Genomic DNA, 5,103 nt, shown 5'->3' with positions numbered 1-5,103 from the left:
TGGGCACCTTATGTCTTGTCCTATGCTGTTGAGTCATTTCCAACCCATAGCAATTCCATGGACACATCTCTCCCAGAACACCCCACCTCCATCTGTTCTACCAATCATTCTGGTTGTGTATCCATAGAGTTTTCTTGGTAAAAATACAGAAATGGTTTACCATTGCCTTCTTCCACACAATAAACTTGAGTCCCCACCCTTGACTGTCTCTTATGCCACTACTTGCCAGTACAGGTGAGTTTTGACTTGCAGCAGATTGCCTTCTACTTTCTAGCCACTGTCCAAGCTAGGAATAGAATGGGTATACCTCTGCTTGACTCTCCTTCCCCTAGCCGAGACTGGTAGAGTCCTAGAAACTCTCCAGGAGCGATCCTAAGGAAGGATGGGCACCTCAGTGACTCACAAAATCATTATGAGTAAGATTCTGGCCCTCTGGACCAGAAAGGGAATTGCCAAAATTGTTTAGGACCCTTTCCTGGAGTTTCTTGTAGTAATGGACCAGACCTTTCAGGAGAACGAGCCAAATATTGCATAACCAAATATTGAAATGAGGGACAGACCTTCTGGGTTATTAGCAAAGTATTTATTTTTATTAACATTTGTATCCCACTCTCGACTGTAAGCTTGTTGTGGTCAGGAAACACAGAGTCTGCCAACTCTGTGGTATCATGAGAAGGAGTGTCACCTAATGGATAGAGAACAGGATTGGGAGTCCAGAGGACCTGGATTTTGATCCCATTCCACCACCTGTCTTTCAGTTTCATAACAGAAATTTACCCTCTCTTTCTGACCTTCAAACGTCTTCCAGTAGTCCAGGAACCCATGAACTTTCTTCTTCTGTTCTCTTTATAAAAGACCTTTCCTCATTAGCATTGTTTCTTACCTCAGGAGTTACACCCCTCCTCACTTTACTGACCTCCATAGTTATTCACTCCACTAGGGAATCTTCTGTTCCTGTTCCAAAGTAACAATAATTGTGATATTTGTTACACATTGTAATCAAGTCCGACATGGGGCTCAAAGTCTATGTAGGAGGGAGAACAGGTATTGAATCCCCGTTTTGCAGATGAAGAAGCTGAGGCATAGAGTAGTTAAATGACATCCAATGTCACACAAGAGACAAGTGGTGGAGTGGGGACTAGAAACCCAAGTCCTTCCAACTCGCAGGCTCAGGATCTTTCCACCAGGTCATGCTACTTCTCCTTCTGATCTATCACAGAAATTAATATTCATTTTGCTTCACTTGGAATGTAATTTTAGTAGTGGGGTCAAAAGAAAGCCAGAATGTTTCTAGTGGTTGATGAACTGCCCATGATGAAGAAAAGAGCAGCAGCATGGACTAGTGGAAAGAGCACCGACCTGGAAGTCAGAGGACGTGGGTTCTAACCACATTTTTGCAACTTACCTTCTGTGTGACTTGGGTAAGTCACTTCATATCTCTGGGCCTAAATTTTCTCATCTGTAAAACAAGGATTCAAAAGCTGTTTGTTTTCCTCGCTACTTAAACTGAAAGTCACATATGAAATAGGAACTATGTCTAACCTGATTAACTTGTATCCACCTCAGTGCTTGGAACAGTGCTTGACATTTAGTAGGTGCTTAACCAGTATAATAATAATAATGATAAAAAGATGCTCCATTGCTTTGATTCCATAGTTTCTGTATCAAAGATATATGACTGAAAATATTAGATGATGGTATATACGGAGGAAAACAAGGCAGTGTAATAGTAATAGCAGTAGTAACAGCATTTATTGAGCACACAATTACTACTACTACTGCTACAATTTCTAAAACAGAACTTGATTGAATGGAGGCTGGGAGATCTGAGCTGGGGAGAGTGAAGGGCAGATCAATCATATTTCTTGAGCTTTTACTGTGTGCAAAGCACTATACTAAGTGCCTGTGACAGTCTATGCCTCAGTTACCTCGACTGTAAAATGGGGATTAACACTATGAGCCTCATGCAGGAATAGGGACTGTATCTGTCCTGATTTGCTTGTATTCTTCCCAATGCTTAGTACAGTGTCTGGCATATAGTCAGTGCTTAATAAATATTGCAATTATTAGTAATATTATTAGACTTGGTAGACACGTTCCCAGCCCAAAATGAGCTTGCAGTCTATGGCCAGCATCCTTAACATGGTGGAAAGACAGAAGAGTTTAACCCTAAATCCTACAAAGCAGGAGCTCCCTGTGGGACAACCTGATCACCTTGTAAACTCCCCAGCACTTAGAACAGTGCTTTGCACATAGTAAGTGCTTAATAAATTCCATTTTTAAAAAAAGCACTGAGTCCACCCAGTTCTCCCAGAGGTGAGTTTCTAGTCCATCCCTGCTTTGCAGAACAAGAGTGGAGGGAATACTGTCCAGGAGACCCTCTCAGGAAAAAAGAATATCGTCACTGGAGGTTAAACTAGGCACGGGGCCAAATCCTCATCCCGCCTAGTAAGGATAATTGTGTTTTCCCTTTGGCACACTAAGCCAATACATTTGTGAACCAGATATGCCAAAGAGCAAACTAGAAAATAGGGAAAATGCATTGTTTTGAACCCCAGACCTCTCTTCTGAGAAGACGCAAGGGTCCTTGAATCCCCTGCATGAGATGATGAGGACGAGCCTGTGTCAGAGTCTCTGGGAGGGAGATAAGGTTCTCAGAGGATCAGTTCTCAGGTGACAAATTACGGGACTCCTTGACAACTCTCAGAGAATAACTGGAAATAGAGGCTGTCAGAGACCTCCCATTAGAGAAAAAGACTCAACAGCCTGGAGGGTGAAACATCAGAAATCAAACAAGAGAAAGTGATGGAAAGCATGAGTCAGCCCTGTACCCTAGTAAACAGTAATCTCATTCTCAAGCCATGCACAGCAATGCTGTTCTAAATCTTGCCCTGACAGGCCAACAGCTTCCTGTTTATTTCTGTGGCACCACCCTCTCCACTTCATTTCTACAGGGCCTCGGCTGGCTTCTGGACTTCTTCTTCTAGACTGTGAGCCCACTGTTGGGTAGGGAGTGTCTCTATATGTTGCCAACTTGTACTTCCCAAGCGCTTAGTACAGTGCTCTGCACACAGTAAGCACTCAATAAATACGATTGATTGATTGATTATGCATCATCTAAGCACTTGGATCTGTTCCCCTTAAGCCCCTGATAGTCCCCCCACCCTCAGCCCCAGAGCATTTATGTACATATCCCATGACTTCTTTTAATGTGTGTCTCCCTCCTCCCCCGAGACTGCAAGCTCCTTGTGGGCAGGGATCATGTCTATTAACTCTATCAGAGAAGCAGCATGGCTCAGTGGAAATAGCCCGGGCTGGGGAGTCAGAGGTCATGGGTTCAAATTCCGCCTCCGCCGCTTGTCAGCCATGTGACTTTGGATAAGTCACTTCGCTGCTCTGGGCCTCAGTGACCTCATCTGGAAAATGGGGATTAAGTCTGTGAGCCCCATGCAGGACAACTTGATTACCTTGTATCTACCCCAGTGCTTAGAACAGTGCTTTGCACATAGTAAGTGCTTAATAAATGCCATCATTATTATTATTATTATTCTCTGAGCCTCAGTTCCCTCATCTGTAAAATGGGGATTAAGACTGTGAGCCCCACGTGAGACAACGTGATCACCTTGTATTCCCCCCCCCCAGTGCTTAGAACTGTGCTTTGCACATAGTAAGCGATTAACAAATGCCATTATTATTATTATTATTATTATTATTATTACTTATTTTGTCAGAAGTGACAGGGATGCTGTTGACAAGCTTGTGACCCTTGTGCACTTTGATCCCATCCCCTGCCATTCGGAAAGCAGCCTTATATTGTTCTAGACGGAAATAGTTCCCACATGACACAACCTAACTACCATAATGAACTAACGTTCTAACAAGGAAAGCACAAGAAAATCTGTTGCTCTCTCCATTTATGGTTCAGGCACTGTGAAAGAGGCAGATGTTCATGAATGTTCTACAAATTCTCTTTGTTTAGAGCTCAATATTGAGTGGTTAATCACCTGTCACATTCTAAGTCCACTATTCTCTATTGGATAGTAGAATTCAGTGTTGACTATGAGCCCCATGTGGTAACTGATTATATTTACCCAGTGCTTAGTACAGTGCTTGGAACAAAGTAAGCGCTTAAATACCAAAATTATTATAAAGCCCACCACGGTATGAGTCAATCAATCAATCAATCAATCGTATTTATTGAGCGCTTACTGTGTGCAGAGCACTGTACTAAGTACTTGGGAAGTACAAGTCGGCAACATATAGAGACAGTCCCTACCCCACAGCGGGCTCACAGTCTAGAAGGGGGAGACAGAGAACGAAACCAAACATACTAACAAAATAAAATAAATAGAATAGATATGTTCAAGTAAGATAAATAAATAAATAAATAAATAATAGAGTAATAAATATGTACAAACATACATACATATATACAGGTGCTGTGGGGAAGGGAAGGAGGTAAGATGGGGGGATGGAGAGGGGGACGAGGGGGAGAGGAAGGAAGGGGCTCAGTCTGGGAAGGCCTCCTGGAGGAGGTGAGCTCTCAGTAGGGCCTTGAAGGGAGGAAGAGAGCTAGCTTGGCGGATGGGCAGAGGGAGGGCATTCCAGGCCCGGGGGATGATGTAGGCCAGGGATCGATGGCGGGACAGGCAAGAATGAGGCACGGTGAGGAGATTAGCGGCAGAGGAGCGGAGGGTGTGGGGTGGGCTGTAGAAGGAGAGAAGGGAGGTGAGGTAGGAGGGGGCGAGGTGATGGAGAGCCTTGAAGCCAAGAGTGAGGAGTTTTTGCTTGATGCGCAGATTGATTGGTAGCCACTGGAGATTTTTGAGGAGGGGAGTGACATGCCCAGAGCGTTGACAGTTAAATCTATAATGAGCATAGAATGGGAAATAGTTCTTCCATGCATCATAGAAATGAAAAGTATTAGCAAACCTCCCTAATGTTGACTGGTGAATATGTTCTTAGTGAATGAGTATAATTAATGCAAATGTGGATTCTGTAAAATCGTTTCTATAGGCCACTAGTCTGCGTTCAGCAGCGCTGGATGTTACCTCCCAACTTTCTTCCCTCTCCTTTCTCTTTTCTTCCCTTACTAGACCTGAA

At 43.6% G+C, this 5,103-nt stretch overlaps 1 non-coding gene across 1 annotated transcript; it reads right to left on the bottom strand.

The window, feature by feature from the left end:
- Positions 1-244: 244 nt before the first annotated feature.
- On the bottom strand, positions 245-383 carry LOC119931029. Its single transcript, XR_005451898.1, has one exon. It is a non-coding gene; the product is annotated as a small nucleolar RNA SNORA7 (small nucleolar RNA).
- Between the last annotated feature and the right edge of the window lie 4,720 nt (positions 384-5,103).

This window comes from Tachyglossus aculeatus, chromosome 7 (assembly GCF_015852505.1).
Source record: "Tachyglossus aculeatus isolate mTacAcu1 chromosome 7, mTacAcu1.pri, whole genome shotgun sequence".
Taxonomy (NCBI): Eukaryota; Metazoa; Chordata; class Mammalia; order Monotremata; family Tachyglossidae; genus Tachyglossus; species Tachyglossus aculeatus.
Note: the sequence above shows the minus strand (reverse complement) of the source record. Positions and strands in the feature narration are given on the sequence as shown.